Source organism: Jaculus jaculus, chromosome 13 (genome assembly GCF_020740685.1).
Source record: "Jaculus jaculus isolate mJacJac1 chromosome 13, mJacJac1.mat.Y.cur, whole genome shotgun sequence".
In the NCBI taxonomy this organism is placed as follows: Eukaryota; Metazoa; Chordata; class Mammalia; order Rodentia; family Dipodidae; genus Jaculus; species Jaculus jaculus.
The window spans coordinates 83578073-83599518 of record NC_059114.1 but is presented as its reverse complement, the minus strand read 5'-3'; the positions used below and the strand labels follow the sequence as shown (position 1 = coordinate 83599518).

Below are 21446 nucleotides of genomic sequence, written 5' to 3'. Positions count from 1 at the left end.
TTTGTTTTATTTGATTTACAAGATCTACAAGAACTCGTATAGATCATGCCATTGGGTGAAAACCTTTAGAAATAGATTTATAATAGAAATAGATTTCTGGTGAATAAGATATATGCTATTACTTATATAATTCTGTTAATTTTTGGACCTTGTGTGCTTAACTGTTGTTTTAACCTTTATTGATATTTCTCTACAGTTAGCTCACATCCACATGGTCCAGTAACAATCTAACTCCAATTCCTAGGTTCCCTCATGATTATTGAAAGCCTGAATGTCTATAAAAAATGGGAACCTGAAATGGATCAATTAAGTCAGTACACACTTCCCATTAACACCTCTTATTTTATCCTTTCTCTCCAAAATTTTCTTCTAGGACTGTCTTCCTACACTCTATTAACTCAACTCTTTTAGTGTCCCTTAGGGAGACCCACTGGAGAAGTAGCCCAACACCCAAATGTCACAACCCATTCAGCTCAAAGAAGCAAGTTCAGTTATCATTTGAATTCCCTAACTGCATTTACAGCTGCTTTTTCTGAGTGGGGAAATGTAGAATAGCTGAGAGCAATTGGCCAGGCAATTTAGTGCTGGTAGGATCCCAAAGTGGATACCTTTCTCCATGATTAAATGTAGGAATGGTCCTTGGCCTTATGCAGGAAAATTTAATCTAGGTCATTGCTCTTTAATATAGGTGGAAGACTCATAATTTATACTATTATTACATCAATGAACTTATACCATATTCTGTTATTTTTTTCCAAGGTCCAAAATTGCAGGTTAATGGTGCAGCATTGGTGGTACAGTGGTAAGCATATCTGCCTTCCAAAATTGCAGGTTAAAATGTTGTGACATTTTACTGTTTATTTTAAACCAATGTAATAGGCAAATGGTATTTAAACTAGAAGATAGGATATTATGACATGAAAAAAAAAAAAACTTTCAATCCTATATATTTCACATGATCTCATTTTTCAGCACATATATCTTTATGAGATATATAACAAACTTGATATTGTGAATGACATAGTTCTTTTTTGTCTGTGCACATTTGAACGATCTAATATATATATATACCTATTATTAACCTGTTATTCTGATTTAAGAAAATACAGCTACATCCTGGTATTGATGTTTCAGTTGTAGGAAATCTGGAACACACAATAAATGTAGAACTTAAACTTTGGTTTTCATATGAAATGAGAAACATTTTTATCTTCATGGCAATTTGTTTTTACCTTTGAGAGTTTTCATTATTTGCAAAATGAAAGTAAGTACACATTTTCGTTATAAAATGTGGCCTTGACATGTGGCACTTTTGGATACTGGTGCCACTATCAGTTGCTAAATTATGGGAAAACAGTGGCTGAAAGCATTTTAACTGCTTTTATGAATCAAATGGCCTAGGTGCATTTAATTATACATCGACTATACTTCAGGTAGGAATATACATTAGACCATTTCATATACACTAATTCTACAAGTTTCCTCTAAAACATTTTCTAGTTAAATATTATTTTAATTTAGTTTTAAATTATCATATCAAGTCAATCAAAACATACCAAATCTAATTTTCATAATCTTTATCAATACTTATTTGTATATAATGTCTCAGGGAAACATTACCTTTTTATATTCTGTAAAGATAATAATATTTTCAGATGCATTTACAATCTTGGGTGAATATTATATGAATATTGGAGAAATATTTAAAAATCACTTTAAGGCACATTTAATATGATATAGTACTTTATCTTCTCTTAATATTTATACACTTATATTAACACTACTTTCACTTTGGGTAGAGAATCTTCTCTTTTCAGATGGCAGTGACCTTGGGATGACTCGGAAGGTATCATAGTGCTGGAAAGAAGTAACTGTAGTACTGAGTAAAATCTCGATCACACCTTCCAAGGCTCAGGGTCTAATGCAGAAGAGGTGGCAGAAAGCATGTAAGAGCCAAAGGAAGGGTAGGACTCCTTACAAGGTTCTCCCTCCAGGCATAAAATGGCCTGCATATCCATGACCTCACCATGCCTGACACTACCTACAGAAGACCATCATAAGAGGAGGAAAAGAACATGACATCAAAATAAAATAGAGTCATTGAGATGGGGAGGGGATATGATGGAGAATGGAATTTCAAAGGGGAAAGTGGAGGAAGGAGGGTATTACCATGGGATATTTTTTTATAATCATGGAAAATGTTAATAAAAATTGAGTAAAAAAGAAATGAAAATTCACCATCTAAGAAGTGGTCTAAAATAACAATTATTAGTTTACTATTAGTAAAATCATTACCAGAGTTTGTATTAATTTTTTTTTCTTTATTAAAGGCATAATTTGCAAACACTCATCCTCCTTGAAGCTTAAAATAGCACACATTTAGGACTAAAGTGCAACCCTAAAAATAAAATCAAGGTTAATCCTTGTTCACATGGATTAAAAATGGGGCAAACTCTTCATGCTGGCAGTTTTTCTAAACATGTTTGGAGATTTATCACTGGGAATCCTGCCCTAAGTAAACACATTTGATATACGAGCGTAGCCTCTTGGCTCTGCCGTGTCCACCTCATCTGTTAGGCTGGCACCATTCCTAGTTACAATTTAGTTGGAACTCTGCCCTAAGGTTCATGTGCCAAAAGGCAGCATTTTAAATAAGACACTGCATATCATTTCTTCTTGCTCAGGGAGACGGTCTCCATTCTAACTGCATTGATGTAATAGAATAAAGTCTAGCTTGATCCCTTATCACAGAAGTTGGGCATGTGTTGAGGATATATGATTAGCAGATTAAATATGCCAACTATATATTTTGTTCACTAGTAAACCTTGCCTTTTAATGAAGGAAATTGATTGAAAGTCATAGTATTATCCTAATTGTTGTTATAACTTATTTTATATTTCACATAATGTTAGTTTTAATATAGACATATGTCTTATTTCAATTAGGAAATCAAAAGCAAGAGCTTCAAAGCATATCTTCACAAATCTAACAATGTGTATTCAGAGACTGGATGCTTTTACATCATTGCAACATACTGACCATGTAAACAAGATAGCTTTTTTACATTAGCACAGAACATATCACTAGGACAGCCTTACATACACATATAGGAAAAGTATTCGACTAAACACAACACAATCAGTAATAATGGAAGAGAGGAATTCAAATTTTAGTTTTCTCATTGATTTCATAAATTAATTTTAGAGGCAATTTCTATTGAGTATCTCATAAAATAATGCCTACATTACTGAAAGTATCAATTAAAAGGAAAGGCTTTATTCAGACAGCGAAGTATCCCATAAAAAAAAAAAATCTGTAGTAGTAAAACAGACCATTAACCTATGTCAAGCTCAGAATGGAAAAACTGTCCATTAATTATTAAAGAGAGCCATATCAGAAGTAATATTAGACTAAATACAATTGCAAGTAGTGTTAGCTTATTGTTAGATATGACATGATCCAATTTAATTCCCTCAATTGATATATTCCACAAGTGTTTAAACTATTGTGCTTATCCCTCAGTTTTTATTGAGATTATGAAATCTATAAAAGTAAGTGTCCCCCAATAGTTTCAGGAGTTTATTAAACCTCCTTGGCTTTCCAACCACCCGCCTGGAGAAGGTGTCACTGAGGGAGAGTAGGGTCCAGCCCTAAGGTGTGGTGGTGAGTTTGAAATCCCAGTCTAAAGATACTCAAAGTGCCTGAGTTCAACCCGGAGTTCCTAAGGTATGCTCAAAGTGTGCAGTGTGGTTTGGCTTGTTGGGTTTGGACCTGTGGCTTTTCATGTCTCTGCTTGGGCCTGTTTAAGTGACCCAGCTTCTTCTGCCAGTATGGAACTTCCCCATGATCCATAAACTTCAGTAAATATCCCTTTATGGAGTTAATATTGTCAATGTGATTTTATATTTTTGAGTTGGTGGATCTCTTCTATTGGTTTTTGAAGTTATCTTTCTGGATCTTTTAAAATCCCCCCCCCCCATGTCCAACAATGGTAGGAAAATCCCACAGAGGTGAGTAAGGACTTTGTAGGATATCCCCAGTCCTTTAGAGCACTCCTGGATGGCCAATAGTAGCATGTGGTGGAGTCTGTCAAAGCTCTTATTGACAAGCAGGATTAAAATGTGTGTGGGCTGAAGGCAGTCAACCTGTGGGTCTGTCATCTCACTGGATCTGAAACTTCTCAATGCCACCCATGCTCAAGAGTTATTAACTTGAGGTCATAGCCTAATGTGGAGACATCATTTTCCAGCAGGTAGACTAAACCCTGGTGGCAGTGTTAACCTTCACTCTTCATATCTGTATATCTGACAGACTTGCCCATGATGTGTTTGTAAAAGGACCAAGTAAAGTAGCAGTCTAGGAGCAGGTTGCCATATATAGCTTTGACCACAATGTTTCCAACAAACTTCACGTAGCAGAGGTGGATGGGGTTACAGTGGGAGGAAGGATTGATAGTATAGGTGACTCGGTCACCAGATGAGGTACAGAACGAAGCATACATAGGGTTAAACATATCTCGAGAGATGTTCAAATACTACTCCCGCAGGAGTCCTCCAGCATCCTGCCCTTCTTATCCTTCAACCACTATATGCAATCGGTTCTTCATTTGTTCAGATTTGTGATGGAGCTGACAATAGGAGTCTTCAAACACGTGATCATGTTGGACACACATAGCCATATATTCTTTCTGGAGACCTTCATCCAAATGTTCCCACTCTTGGAGAAAATATTTGCACTTGACATCAAAGTTGAAGTCACAAAGGTAACCTACCAGGACAGCAAAAGATCCATCAAGAAGATGAATGGAGGACTGTTGCAGTGCTCTGAATCTCTGCAAAATGAAGGAACTTATGAGTATCAGGAGGCCGGCATGAGATGCGCATAGATGAGGGCTTCCTGGAGGAGAGTGGACGATGGGAGGATGGAATGGCTGGGGTTAAGGGAGCAGAGCAGAGTGGAGGAGGCTCGTTCTTGATACATGCCAGTTGGCTCTCATGGCTATTTTGGACAGGAGGCTTGCTCTCCCATTGTGTGGCATGAACCAGAAAGAAGGCCTCGGCAGCAGACTGTAGAACCAGCACTGTGTGGTGGTCATGGCCTTCCTCCAGTTCCTTTGAGCATCCTCCCAACACATCACCCAGCTCACCTAGGCTTAGTTACAGAGCAGAGGCCACTCCGGAAGTCTCTCTTTTCTCTCCTCCTCCCCCTGTGGTCCTCCACCTGAGACCACAATGGGCTGAGTATCTCAAGGGAAATGGCTGGCCCACATCCATGGCTGATTCCGCTCTCCGGCCAGTTGCTTCTCACTGGCTAGACTCCGACTAGCCTGCCTATGTGCTGTGCTTTCCTATTGGCATGGCATGTGGCACCTCAAGGCTGGATGATGGCCTGAAGTACCCTCAGGAAGAACTGGGTAGATGTCTTGTATGCCAATATGGACAGAAACATCCAAGTTGGAGCTCCCAGCATCTATGTGATTCTTAAACTTATTAGGATATAGTTCTTTCTAGCCCAAAAGTTAAAATAAAATTCAAGCGCATGATTTAGGTTATTTCAATAGGTATCTACTTATATACTCATTGAGAACAACTTTATAATGGCTTTTCTCTGGATATATTACTCAAGTGGATAAAGCAGACAAAAGATTAGAGTTAAGCTTGTACAACAAATGTTGCTCAACAATATTAAGTCTGTACAAACATAGAACCTGAGGATAAGAAATTACTTTTTGCATTCATGCCAAAGCCAAACACGCATATTTCATAATATAATAACAGAAGGAAATGTACCTAAACATTTCACAAAATTAAATTTTTAAATTAATGTCAAGGAATGTAATTTCACTAGGCAAGGATTTTAGGTAATTTCATAAAACTTTAACTTTATTTGGTCAAAAGATATAATTTAGTTTTGAAACATCGACATTTAACTCATTTTTTATTGTTCTGGAGTGAAAGAAAGTAAAATGTAAAGTACATGCTACATCATACACAAATCTTCAGATAGGACAGGTCTCAATGGGAACAAAAATCCCCATGAAGATTTTCAATAGGAATGCCTAATCCAATGTCTTTTGACGTATGTCAACTAAGTAGCTGATATAAGTACTCAGCTCACTGTTGCTACACTTTCGATCCCTTCTACCTGCAGCATCAGTAGGATAAAATCATTGCTCCTTGTCTCTGATCTTGTCTTAATGAAGGACATCGAGTTTCATCTGAGCAAAAGTTGTAAACTGATGATAAATTAGGTACATGGAATAAGACACAGTAAGGTCTAAAGAAAGAGTAGCAGGAATTGGGATATAATAAAGTGATCATTTCTTATAACACATTGCTTTTGAATTGTCTTTAAAACTAGCAATAGTGATACACAAGTAGTAGAAAAACTGATGCCACTGTAAATTTACCCTTTTAGTAAACTGCAATCTCTATGTCATTCCTTTGATGACCTTTTATTTGAACTCTGAGATGCCTTTCATGTAAGATTCTTCATGCTGGATTGAGGTTAGGTCTTTCTACAATTTATGGACCAAATAACAAAACATGATATCCAATGATTGCTTCCTCTCTAGCCTGGACTACGTTAATGCTAGTTCAGCACTTGGACTTGGCTTCACTGCCTCAGTAAGGATGGTTAGAGATGGACTTAGATCGTTTCCGTCTCGCATAGAGGCTGGCATTGTGTCTCAAGTGCACGTTAGCCTCACTTTTACTCATGTTATGCTTCACGTTTTCCTTTGGTCCCCAGGCTGTCTAGGTGTTCATCCGCATGTGTACAGTATGCGAGACTACTGTCTCTCCTCATTTGCCTATTGAATAGTGAAGTCAAGATAGTTACCTTTTAATTCTGCTTCAAAATCCATTTTTCATTTATTATTATTGTTAGCAGCAGTAATGTACACAGTGTGCATACAGCCATGTTGGTACCATCGTCAGCCTCTTTCCTGTCCTCACGCTGCCCATTTTTTCATTTCTTGATGCTGAAATATTGAACAGACACATGCTTTCAGCCTGACTACTCTGTGGTGATGGTTTTCAGTGTATTGGTGAGCTACATTGAGTTGTTGCTTTAGTCTTGATACCTCTCTAGGTACATTAATCACTTTAAATCTTCTTGATCCTCAGTTAAGCACTACCATTTTCATTTTATAGCTAAGGAAATTAAAATTCAAAACTGGTTTGGAGATCTGCACAAGTGACTCCAACATTCAGCAGAATGGAAAGGGAACTAAAGGCTTCAAATGGCCTTGTGAGGAAAGGACTCTTGTTTCTATAAAAACAAAAAGAGAGCATGTACAATAAAGGCAGGGGATTCTTCCATTATTTGTTTCAAGTTAATATTGATTTTGGCAAACTAAACTATTTAAAAAATGTTTTTGTTCATTTTTATTTATTTGAGAGTGACAGAGAGAAAAAGAGACAGAGAGAGAGAGAGAGAGAGAGAGAGAGAGAGAGAGAATGGGCAAGCGCTTAATTGCTAAGCCATCTCTCCAGCCCAAACTAAGCTATTTTTAAGATCTCATGATATATATATATTTATATATTTATATATATATATATATATTTATATATTTATACACACACACACACACACACACACACACACACACACACATATATTGGTTTTTCAAGGTAGGGTCTCACTCTAGCTCAGGCTGACCTGAAATTCACTCTAAATTCTCAGGGTGGCCTCAAACTCATTGCGATCCTCCTACTTCTGCCTCCCAAGTGCTGGGATTAAAGGTGTGCACCACCATGCCAGGCTCATCAGGATCTATTTTTAATTAATTAAGACATTTAAGAAATAGAGAACAATCAACTCCTACCAAGTCAGATATTCAGAGAAACAGAGGCTCCCAAGACCTTATCACTGAAGTAGACTTAAAATGAACCCAACATGGCTCAGGGAAATTGTGTGGAAGAGGGGACAGAAAGAATTTCAGAGCCACACGTTGGGTCATGATATGCAGAAACATTTCCTCCTACCCATAACTGAGGGCTAACCCCACAATGCATGACCCAAATACCTCAACAAGGAGGGTCAGGGGGAGGAGAGATGACAGGGAGGAGGCTAACAATGGTACTAACTTGACTGCTTTCACTGAGTACAAACCTAATTAATAGAAAGAAAGAAAGAAAGAAAGAAAGAAAGAAAGAAAGAAAGAAAGAAAGAAAGAAAGAAAGAAAGAAAAATGGTGGGTCATAGAAAAACCAACTCATGCAGGTATGTGTCCATGTTTGGGTCTTGGTTGAATACACAGGAATCCATAAAAGACAAAAAAAAAAAAAATGATGCATTTTAAGTGGTTGTTAGAAATCATCTGATTAGCAGTTCCTAGGAGTAGATTACTTTTATCATATACTCATTGTAAGAATGATCAGGTTAATTATATTTATACATGTATATCATGTAGTTTGCTAATATGCATCTACATTTTTCTGTCCACACACACACACACACACACACACACACACATAAATTAAATCTAGATTCATTTCATGAGAATTACCCTGGTATTTGTCTTTCTTAGTCTGACTTATTACACTTCATATGGTGATATCCAGTTCTATCCACTTCTCACCAAATAACATAACTTTCTTCTTTGTTATGGTTGAACTAAGCTCCATTGTACATATGTGCCAAGAAAATCACAAAGTACATGAAGATCTTATATAGATGGCTGTTAGATTTGAACTAAATAATGTCACTATCAGACTAGTGTGTTGACAGTTTGACCCCCAGCTGGTGATGCAGTGTTGAGTTGTGGTGGAAACTTTAGTTGGTGGATTTAAGCATTCACTTTTAAAAAATGAATTGGTTTCTATCTATTGACTGTACAAAGTGGTTTCATGAGCATGTCTTTATTAACATATGTCACAAACTTTGACCTTAATCACAACATGATTTGAAGTGTGTTGCCTATCCCTATCTCTGTCCAGTTCTGTGCTACCTTGCCATCTGGGAATAAATGCATTTGTTCTGCCTTATGAGCCAGCTGGCCATAATGTTGCTGTATATGTGGGCATATTTATTTGTAAGAGATGGTGACTATGGTTATCAAAGAAATACTTTGTGTAGGAAAGAGAAATGTTATTTGCCCTAAGTGATTTAGAACTGTGGTATTAAATATTAGAATCGATGCCTTCAGGTTCCTTATTCAAAGCATTTTAAATACTGGTTATTGTCACTTCATTGATATTTATCATCTGTATCTACAAAAATCTATATCTGTGTCAACTTATCTAGATCTTATTTATGCAGTGATTTATGTTCCCCATAGACATATTATATAATTACATAAGTAAAAAGTTGATAAGAGTATTAAAATGTGAATACATAAATATTATTGCATTTGGAGAGACATCCAGTTACAGAAAATCTATGGCAACTTCTTTCTCTGGTAGTATTTGATAAGAATAAAAAATTATCAATAACTAATAATTCAAGAATATTTTCTAAGAAAGTCCTAGAGTAACATTTAGATCCCTGCCTATTTAAAACATTATAGGATGTATAATTTTGGTTCAGGTTCATCTGTCTAGACTTGCTTTAGCTGATCTATTTAGTTAAGACCATTCTGGTCCACTTGATCTTCTCTAATAGAGCTTCTCTGGTAATGAAAATGCTCAAGGTACCAATATGTTTGGGTTCCTCTGAGGACTGCCTTATGCTTTTAGATTACTGATTCCTCACATGAAAGACAGAATGGGAGAAAGAAACAGGAAGCAAGATCTGAAGAGAAGGAAAGAAACAAAATGACAGACATAACAAACAAGTATTGTGTTATCATTATTTTATTGTTTCTATTTATTATACAATAGGAATTGTACAATGGGTAAAAAAAATACCTCATTGTAAGAGCCTTAACCTCATAACTTCTAACTATTTCTCCATGACTTCATGTACAATTGTCATTCCATTTGACATAGTTTTTATTTATTTATTTATCTGTGAGAAAGAAGGAGAAAGAGAAAATGGGCACACCAGGGCCTCTAGCCTCTGCAAGTGAACTCCAGATGCATGTACTACTTGTGCATCTGGCTTTACATGGATGCTGGGGAAACACACCTGGGTCCTTAAGCTTTGCATGGAAGATGGTTAACCACTCAGACATCTGCCCAACCCTGGGCAGAGTTTTTGATACAATTTGAAGAGCTATAAACTTTCTGCATATAGTAACACCTCATTTCCTACCATAAAGACTTACACAACAGTCTATGCTTACTGATTTATTTCAGTCTTATGTAGTTAGTTAGTTAGTTGACAGAGAAAGAGGGCGAGAGAGAGAGAAAGAGAGAGAGAGAGAGAGAGAGAGAGAGAGAGAGAGAGAGAGAGAGAGAGAGAGAGAGAGAGAGGGGTAGAGAGAATGAGAATGGGCACGCCAGAGCTTCCAGCCACTGCAAACCAGCTCCAGATGGTTGTGCCCCCTTGTGCTGCTAGCTAATATGGGTCCCGGGGAATTGAACCTGGGTCCTTTGGCTTTGTAGGCAAAATGCTTTACCTGCTAAGCCATCCCTCCAGCCCTGACATATTTCAATCTTTTTAAGAAGAATGACCATTTATATTCTTAATTCTAACTTTATCCAACCAAATTATAAGAGCATAGATAGATACTTTGCTGCCAAAATACTTATTCCTGTGTTTATCATTACATTGACATAATTACAAGTGATGATTAATACAAGAATTATCACTACCTAATCATAGATCGAATTAGATGCATTGCTCTCACAATGTCTGTACTGTATATCATGAAGACATCTTTGAAATTTGTATTAGTGCATGGTGGTTTGATTCACGTGTCTGTCATAAACTTAAGTGGTAGTCCCCAGCTGATGAAGATTTGGTGAATTAACACCTCCTGGAGACAGTGCATTGTTAGAGGCAGGCTTATGGTTATTAGAGCCAAATTCCACTTGCCATTGTTTGGCACACTTTCCTGTTGCTATTGTCTACCTGATGTTGGCCAGGAAGTGATATACATACTCTGTCATGCCATTGTTTTCCCGCTGTCATGGAGCTTCCCCTCGAGCCTGTAAACCAAAATAATCCTTTTATCCACAAGCTGCTCTTGGTAGGATGATTTCTGCCAGCAACAAGAACCTGACTGCAACATAGTATCAACCCAAATCCTGGTAATAACCAAGGGTGTTTGTCTCATTTTTCTCTTTTTTAATGGAAGCATATTTTCCTTCCTTCTATCTCATTTAAACAAAAGTCCCTAATTCTAGACAGTATTTTACATTCCCATGCTCACCTCCACCTTCCCCCCCCACACACACAGCATCTCTTAATATGAAGTCTGTTTTCCATCAACTGAGCTATAAGCAGCCAGGACACTTACTGAACACCTCCTTGCTCTGTAACTTTTGGATGCCCTTAGTTTCACTAAATGCCATATTCTAAGCTCTGAACAATGTGACATGATTGTTCAAGTAAGAGATGTAAATAAAATGCACAACAATCTATTTGGTTATTCCAATATAAATGTCATTATCAACATCAAATTTATCATGTCCAGAATTCAGAGAGCTTCCAGACACACAGCTCCTTTATCTCCATTTCTCCACATCTCATTTTGCAAGACAGAAAACCTGGATTATGATTGATACAACTTTCATCTTACCCATCTTATCTATTCAATCATGTAGTTGTGTTATTCCACCTGTGATGTTTCTTTTTAATTTGTCTTTTGTCCTGTTCTGCTTGTTTTTTTTTTTTTTTTTTTTTTTTTTCTCTCCCAATGACATATCTTTTGGCAAGGCACACCAAGTACTGAATAATATTCTATCCAATTTCTCAACCGTCACTGAAGCTCTTCTACAGTTATTTCATTTTTCTCCAAGTGTAAGGTTTACTCATTCACCCAAAATGCAAAATTATGGTGGGCACATGAATTTACTGCTTAGTGTGAAACCATGCATGTCATATGGAGTGACTTGACCTTTAATTACTTAATCTTCTCCTTGAAACGGGGAAAATTGCAACTCTTTTCACATGGTTGCTTTGAGGACAAATGAGCCATTAGACAAAACCACATAGACTATTGTCTGATCATTGCTATGTGCTTAACTGGTATTAGCTGGTAATATTTTGCCCAGTCCATGTGCACTTGGGGTCTGCAATACAGGGAAGATAACCCATAATTATTTTGGAATGTTTGCATTTGCTGAAGGAAAAGCTATAGGAGCAGTTTTGCCTCGAAGACCATACTTGTTATAATTTAGGAATAGATAACATATACCTACTGACTTTTTAAAAAATGATTTTTCCCTATCAACATCAAATACATGTAAAGGTACCCTTAGGTGACACTCACTTTTCATTATGAAGTTCCAGGTATCTTTTTGGATAGCAGTAATTGGATTGATGACCCTCATTATCTGAGCAGTATATACTGACAGAATGGATGGGATGCTGGCCTTAGAGCAAGATCAGTGGATGGAGATAGATAACTGTTACCTCATTCAGGATGTATCATTAACATTTTAGCTTCACAGTGAATAGGCTGGCCTCTAGTAAAATGTGGATGTAAAAAAAAAAATACTGTGGACCTCCTCTCAAGGATTTCTCTTATGAGGACACCAGTTGAGGGGGTCCTGGCTTCTCACTAGATCACCAGTGTACCCCTGCAGCCGCCTCCATCACAGTCTGGACAGATAACTTGAATGCAGTGGAAGGCCGACCGTGGTTGACCAGGGGCTGGGAATGGTCAGTACTACACCTGAACAGGCCACTAGGATAGAGTGAGAGTGGAGTTGTGCGTGGAAAGTGAGTGCAGGGGAAATTATCACAGTTCATGTCTATAATTATGGAAGCTGTCAATAATAAAAAAAAAATTAAAAAGATAGAGTAAGGCAGAGAATATATTTTACTTATTTTAGAGCAGCAAATAAATCCATTGTGTTTGATACTTATGGGATTATATATTAATTTACAAATATGCAATGTGTAAGTAAGTTCTTACCCTTTTATAGTCTTCAAGTATTAGGTTTTTGGAAAAATTATGCATAAAAGTAAAGTAGAGGTACATCAACATAATCTGGTAAATCCTTGTTACCACCCTTAATGGTTCTCTTGAAAAAAAAAATTAAAGTAGCAATTAATGACTAGATAGATTGATAGAAGGTAGATTCTAAATCATAGCTAGATAGTTCTGGAATCACTTCTTCCTTCCTTGTATTACTTCCACCTCCACAGAACACTCATTAACATCAAATAACAGAGCTCACTGCTGGGAAGGTTTTGGGCAACTCTGATGCCTAGGCGAGGCTTTCCGAGATTCTGACTTAATTGGTCTGGGGTAGGGTTAGAGCAAAGGTATGTTTTGTGTTGTTGCTGATATGGTTGTATTACGCACAGCCAGAGTGAAAACTGCTGACCGGGGCTCTGGGATCTATGTGTGAGGCTGAACACACTTAGTCAGCATTTCTGAGAGTGACTATTGAAGTTTTCTATGGCATTTATTATGAATATTCTGTATCAGAAGTGATTAAGAACCATGACATCATAAAATTCAACATTCTGTGTCCCTGATATGAAATACCTCAAAGAGACTCTCATTGCATTGGTACCTAATGTTGTTAATTAGCGAGAGGCTATTTCATTTAATGCAATTTGCTTAGTTTTATTTAAAGAATAACTATGTGAGACATGTTGAAAACAAGGAAAATGAAGTGAGAGAGAAAATAAATGTAAATCTAAATACAAAAGCCAGAAGTCAAAAATTAAAAAAAAGAAAGAAAGAAAAAGAAAAAAAGGAGGCCTGGAGAGATGTCTTAGCAGTTAAGTGCTTGCCTGTGAAGCCTAAGGACCCCAGTTCAAGACTCGATTCCCCAAGACCCACGTTAGCCAGATGCACAAGGGGGTACACTATCTGGAGTTCGTTTACAGTGGCTGGAAGCCCTGGGGTGCCCATTCTCTCTCTCTCTGTCCCTGTCTGTCATCCTCAAATAAATAAATAAATAAATAAATAAAATAAACAAAATTTTTTTTAAAAAAGCCAGAAGTGACACAAAGCCATACTTCTGACTGTAGAATGAAAACAGAGATGGATAAAGCTTTGTGGAAGAGTTGAAATTAACTCATCAGCAGAGAAATGCTTCATACCTGAATTTGTGAGGAAAATGAATTTATTCTGTGGTACTCTTACTACTGAATCAAAGCAAAATAAGCATCTTTTCTGATATTATTTGGCTTGGGAGAGGCAGCGCTTATACTTGATGAATTTAACTAATTTGAGCGTCCAGCACTGGCACCCGCCGTCGGGAGTGAGAGCGCAGGAGCAGCCCCGGCGGCTTGGAGCCCCAGTTCCAGCGCCCGCCCGGGAGCTGGCCAGTGGGGTCCAGCGCTCCCTGCCCTCCACCTGTGAATGTCGTTCAGCTCCCTACTTGGACAGCAGGGGCAGCTTCCGTGACACCCAGGTGGTCCTGTGTTCCCTCATAATTTACTACTTTGTGAATTTTCAGGGAAAAAAAAGGCATAACAGTGCAGGCCTTTCTTTTCTGTTTCCCATTTTCTCATTAAGCTTGACATTTTTTTTTTTCTTTTACCTTGAGACTCAACTTAGACTTAGAAATAAACTTTTCCTTCTCCTCCAGTTTCACTTGCTCTTGACTGCTGAAGAAATTAAAAGCAAGATACAAAACATCCTGGAAAGGGATTTTATTATTCTTATCATTATTCCTTGGGTGTAGGCTGAGGGAATTACAGATGTTTTATGAACCTAGTTCAGACTTAAGTGACAAAATGTAAAAAGGACAGGTTGACTCTATTGAATTACATCCAAATTATTTTGGTGGATACACTCCAAGAGAAATAATAAGAAATCAGTGACATTTGGCTCCTAAATGTCAGTATCAATATCTTACACTCACTACAAGCAGCAAAAAGCAAAATAAAATTTAGAAAGACATGAAATGTCTCAATGAAACAAGAAAACGGTAATTCGTTTGACCTCATTCTAGTTCACAGGTAGATAGTTGGATTTCTTTCTGAAAATGATAGTTTATAATAAGCCTAGCTGATTTACTGTGAAATGTCATGGTGCCATCTTTTCTGATAGTTAACTATTTCTTCATTACTATTTTAATAATATATTTTGTAAAAAACTATTTATTGCCATGCAGAGATACACACATACACACACACACACTCAAGTGTGCGTGTGAGAGAGAGAGAGAGACAGAGAGATTGAGAGCCAAAGTGGATAGGTCTGTACACATAGCATGCTTGCTCTCTTACACACACACACACACACACACACACACGCACACGCACACATGCCAAAAGCAGGAGAACCCTGCTGCTTTTATTTCAAGGTGCCCTTTCATTATAGACTTATCTTGTGTACCATGTTCCCACAGTGGACATCAAGAGGTCGTTACTGATAAGGGCAATCATTTTATGTTACAAGTATAAATAAAAAGCAGTGTTTATGAAATCTGAATAAAATTTTAATAACAAAGCTAAGTAAGTGATCTTTGCTTATAGAGACCTCAAAGATCTCTTCAGCATACATTTGAAAATGCGATATTTTACTTATATATAAATTAACAGATCATTTTCATTATCAGTATTAGCATTATTTTCTTTTTTTTCATTCTAGCTCAGGCTGACCTGGAATTCACTATGTAGTCTTACGGTGGCCTCGAACTGGAGATTCTCCAACCTCTGCCTCCTGAGTGCTGGGATTAAAGGCACACACTACCACCACCCCTGGCCCATTTTTTTTAACTTCTTTTTTTTTTTTTTAATTTTAGCATTGTTTTCTTAACCATCATATGTAACTGGAATAACTCGGTTGATATCTGCCTACCGGTACATTTCATTACTTTATTTATATCAACTCTGTACTGTACTTACTCTCATGATTTTAGAGATGAAGGAACTAAAATAAAGGGAGTTGAAGACCTGAGATTTTTTTTTCTATATTATTGGACTAACACTCATAGCTTAACAAACTGAGACTGTAATAATGTATCTGTTATTCACCCATTCATAGAAGATATTCTTGTACTGGAAATGTTGGAGTAAGTGCTGAATATAAAGTGTGGAAAAGGAACACAAGAAATTTCTGTGCAGTAAGTTATGTCTGTGAAGGCAACAGAGAACCACCCAATGCCACGCTCTCCCTGCTCCAGTGCCTTCCCACACACCGTTCTCTCAGTGGAATGTTCATCAAATCTCCGGATTCCAGCCAACGCTCTTCTTCTTATAACAAATTCTAAACACAGCTCAGGACTGTATACACATCTCTATTCTCATCTTCACAAACTTCATGCCATCTGAGCAAACATTCTTTGTTCCCTGAGTGGGCTCATGTTTCACTTTTCCTATGAAACCTTTGTACCACATTGTTTACAATTTTCATTATTTTTATGTTTATAGTCAAAGTGTTGATTATGAATTTAATTGTCTGGTTTCAATGTTCCTTGCACAGAGAAAATCTTCATCATGTCCAGGATGGTGCTGTGCCTACAGTAATAGCTAAACAAACTTACTGTAGGTGACAAAATATGGAAAAGCAGATTAGTACTCTCAAACTCAGATTGAATATTTCATTTGGTGCTGTGATCACCAGTCTTCATCACTTTCTTTAAAGTGTGGCATAGCCAAGAACTCAAGTTGACACATTCTCTCCTGGAGGGAACAAAGAGGTTCATGAGACTAAGGAAGTAAATGAAAATCCTGAAACTGAGAAGATTCAAAGGTCCATCCCCAAGGTTATAAGAACTCAAAGGGCCTGTCCCCAAAGTCATCAAGGCTATGAACAACAGCAGGGAAATTGACTGACTGTTGCTCACACAGCTCATAACCTACAACCATGGTGAATATCAACAATCCCAACCAAGGAGGGCCCTTAGTGGAATGGGGGCAGGGAGGAGGGGAATGATAGAATCGCCACATGAAATGTGCATATGTAGTTTCTGCTTAATAAAAGAAAATAATAGGCTTGAACATCTCTTTGACTACATTATCTGTTTCCAGTCACATGAGTCATAAAGTAAATCCCATGGTGAATTGTCATTTTCTGAGGTTATTAACTCTGAGGGTACTGCTGGAAAGGGGTTTGGAAGGCCGTAAGATGTGTTTTGATGGGCATCCTGAGGCCGGGGCACAGAGCACAGCTTTTGTTGTTTCTCACTGTGTGAGAACCCATATTTAGGTCTCTAGGACAGGAACTCTGAACCCTTTAACATTTAGAGGAAATATATCCAATCTGAAGAAGTCCCTGTTATTTCAGAAATAACCCAGGTGACTGAATCTGTTCTCTTAGTTCATTCACTGACACAGATTTTCTAGCGCTTAGCTCTTTCTAACATGGCTTAGGTCAATCCCATATAAAACTCACTTTTCAGCACTAAATACTCATAAAAATCAAACATTTTAACATGCACAAATGACCCTCCATAGAAAGAAGGAAATGGGGGAAGAATTAACCTCTGAATGCTATCTTATAACTATTAATAAACAAAATGGTAATAAAAAGTCTCTCCAAATAAACACTGATATCATGGAAATTTCTGGTCAGAATCAAATTTGGGTTGTTCTCAGTCACACAATTCCATTAAATGCTATAAAATGGAGAGTCTAGTAAGTGGAACTAGTTTTGAAGTAAACATAGACTAAGAACAAGTTTGTTTACTTTTGAGAGGCTTTAGTCCCTTGTGATGTGGAGAGCTAAACTAATTTTAGTGAAACTATCAAGATGGTACTTGTGAGTCCATAACTGAATGGGGGCAAGGGGAAAGAGGGCACTAGCCCATGATGTATTCATATGAAATATGTTGTTGTCGATAATAATAATAATACAATAAATAAAGATGATGCTTGTGGACTCTGCATTAGACTGTGCTGGTCAAGGCCTCACTTTTAAAGATTATGTGTCATTCATACCTTTAACAACCAAATATTTTGGTTTTACTATTTATTGTTATTTAAGAGAGAGAAAGAGAGTAAGAGAGGGAGAGAAAATGGGTGGCCCAGGGCCTACAGCCATAGGAAATGAACTCCAGACACATGTGCCACCTTGTGCATCTCACTTAGGTGTGTTCTAGAGACTTAAGCCTTGGTCCTCAGGCTTTGCAGAAAAGTGCCTTAACCATTAAGCCATGTCTATAGGCCCCCTTTTGGTTTTTAGAATCACCAGACAGAAGCCTCCTTTCTTTAGCTTTTCTGTATTTTCTTCATCTTAGTTATTCTGGCTTTAATATACATCATATTTCATTGTATATATGTACATTTAAATTTTCTGTTTCAGCTCCCAAGATAGTATGATTGGCACAAAATATTTGTTAAGCCTACTTTCAGTTACCTCATGGGGGGGAATGCAAGGATTAATCACAGACTATTTGGAAAGCAGAAGTGCAATAAGGCATGCAGTAAAGCTCTGACTGACCGTGGTAAACAAAAATGAAATCCGGACTTTCCTCCCTCTCCTAGAGCCACACAAATTATAGGCTTTCATTGATAAAGTAGAGACCATGACATCAACTAAGAATAGTACATCTCCAATGTTCCTAGGATATGTTTCTCTGAACCTGACTTCTCATTGTAAATGAAATAATTTTGTGTTCAACAAGAGATGGTGTTTTTCACTCTATATTTTTGAGGTATTTTTAAGAATACAGAATATTCTTCCTTTGTTTCTATGTGTCCCATAAATTGTCACTTATTTTTTAAAATTTTGTTTGTTTGTTTTGATTTATTTATTTGACAGTGATAGACAGAGAAAGGAAGAAGTAGATAGAGAGATAGATAAGAGAGAGAGAGAGAGAGAGAGAGAGAGAGAGAGAGAGAGAGAGAGAGAGAGAGAGGGAGGGAGGGAGAGGGAGAGAGAGAGAGAATGGGTGAGCCAGGGCCTCCAGCTACTACAAACAAACTCCAGATGCATGCACCCCCTTGTGCATCTGGCTAACGTGGGTCCTGGGGAATTGAGCCTTGAAACAGGGTTCTTACGTTTCACAGGAAAGTGTTTAACTGATAAGCCATCTCTCCAGCCCAAATTATCACTTCTTATTGGACAAAAGTTAAGGTAATTGGTTTGGAGACATGGCTTAGTGGTTGAGGTGCTCACCTCTGATGCCTAAGGACCCAGGTTTGATTCCCCAGCACTCATGTAAGCCAGATACACAAGACTGCACATGTGTTTGAAACTTGTTTGCAGTGGTTAGAGATCCTGATGCACCCATTCTCACCAACCTCCCCCATCTCTTTCTTTCTCTCTCAAATAAATAAATTAAATTAAATATATTTTTAAAATTAAGGGACTTGTTGGTAAAGTCCTCCTTTTTTTATTTTTTATTTCTTAGTATGTAGATATTTTAAGACTTCTGCAGAAGCTCCCATGGGGGAATTGTGTCAGTCAGGCTTCTCTAGAGGAACAGAACCAATAGAATCTATGTATGTTACAAAAGGGATTTATTAGACTACCTTAACAACATGGGGTAAGCAACCCAGTGAATGACTCTCTGTACCTTGGAGAGGCTGAGAATCTGGTAGCTACTCATTCCAGGAGGCTGGCAGTCTCCACAGAACCAATCTGGTACTGAAGGACTGGGGAATTATGGGAGAGCTGCTGGTCTCCAGCCTACATGGAAGGTTGGGTTCCAGTGTTCACACGGAATAGCAGCCATAATATAGGTGCACACACCAGCAAGTAGCACTGGAATCCAGACAAAGGCTCTGTATTTTCTTGGAGATTATTTATATGTAGTTCATGACAAGAAAAAACTACAAGCATGAGAAAGGTCTTGGACCCTCTATCAATCCTTCCTGAGCGTACCTTCGCAGACCTTCCCTTGAAGTTTGCATTTATTTCATTTCTGTTACAGTCAGGTTCACATTGCTAGCAGAAATCACAAGAGCAGCTTATGGGGGGAAAATTAAAAGGTTTATTTTGGCTTATAGACTCAAGACAAGGATACATGGTGGCATGGGAAAAGTATTGCATGAGCAGAGGGTAGAAATTATCCCCTTTCCAACATCAGGTGGACAATAGCAACAGGAGAGTATACCACCAAACACTGGCAAGGGGAAATTGACAATAATACCAATAAGTCTGCCCCCAAGAATACATTGCCTCCAGGAGGGTTTAATTAAAAAAAAAAAAAAAACAGTATCAGCTGGAAACCTAGCATTTAGAACACCTAAGTTTATGGGGGACACCTTAATCAACCCACCACATTTTGATCCTGGCCCCCATAAACTGATAATGATACATGATATGAAATACAATGCATTCGGACTAACTGTAAAAGTCCCCAAAGATTTTATCAATACTAATGGTGTTCAAACATCCCATAGTCCAAGATTTTTTAACCTCACCCCCCCCCCCGCAAACTGATAATGGCAAAGAATAAACACTCATACTTCAAGAGATGGCACTGAACATAGCAAAAGAATGTAAAACCAGTACAAGATTTAAACAGGGCAAATATAAATTTCAGTAGCTATAAGTCCAACAACTCTAGTCAGTGATAAATCTCCAAGTATGATTAATTCTAACCAGCAACAAATCTCTGGAGTTCCAATTCCATACCTTCAGCTAAGATACTCACAGTCTCAGAAAATTTCATCCAGGCTGGCAGCTTTCCTTAGTGGTCTCATGGTCCCAGAATCTCCACTGGGTCTCCACTGAAACCCACGGTTCACCCTCACGGCTCCATCAGGTCTCCATGCAGGCATCCAGCAAACCTATTACACACTGCCCAGAGCCATTTCCAAATCACAAGACCATGTTTCAAATTCCATGACACCCAGTTTACTGCATTTCTTGGGCTCCATAATACCGGGTAGCATGCCAAATTGTTAATCAAAGAGAGAATGAAGTAGATTTTGAAGAACAGAACACTCCTTGAGTATTCAAACCCCTTCAAAAGACTATATTCTTTCTGTCATTCCATTTCAGGTCAGCTAGCCCAAACTCAATGGTTGAAATCTCTCACACAATTACAGCTGAACAGGCAGAAACTTTAGCCCAAAGATTTAATTTTTCTGTGCCATATCTCCCTGCTTATATCAGTCTGTTTCTATTCAAACAACCCTGCACAGTTCTCAGGACATGGGCATAACAGCAAGCTTTTCACCCAAACTTCTTCTAGCCCAGTCCCGGAAAAGCTCTTTCTCACCCTCAAAAGCCAAACCTCATAGTCCATAGTTCTTACTGCATTCAGGTCCTTCAACTCTTACTAGAATAGTCCATTAAGCTGTACTTACAACACTGCAAAGTGTCTTTTAGGCCAAGGTTTCAAATCCTCCTACATTCCTCTTGAAAATCAGCTTCAAAAGGCCAAAGCCACATAGTTAGGTGTATAGCAGCAAATAATACCACACGTCAGTACCAACTTTATTGGTACAGTTAGATTTGCATTGCTGGAATAAATCACCCAACCAAGAGCACCTTGTAGAAAAAAAAAAAAAAAAAAGGCTTATTTTGGCT

General features: G+C 37.8%; 1 protein-coding gene and 1 pseudogene across 4 annotated transcripts in view; both read right to left on the bottom strand.

Annotated features, from left to right (window-relative positions):
- Positions 1 to 21446, bottom strand: part of Cdh18 (cadherin 18) — an 833519-nt gene that overhangs the window by 656169 nt on the left and 155904 nt on the right. The window lies entirely within an intron of this gene.
- On the bottom strand, positions 4182 to 5470 carry LOC101606442 (annotated as a pseudogene).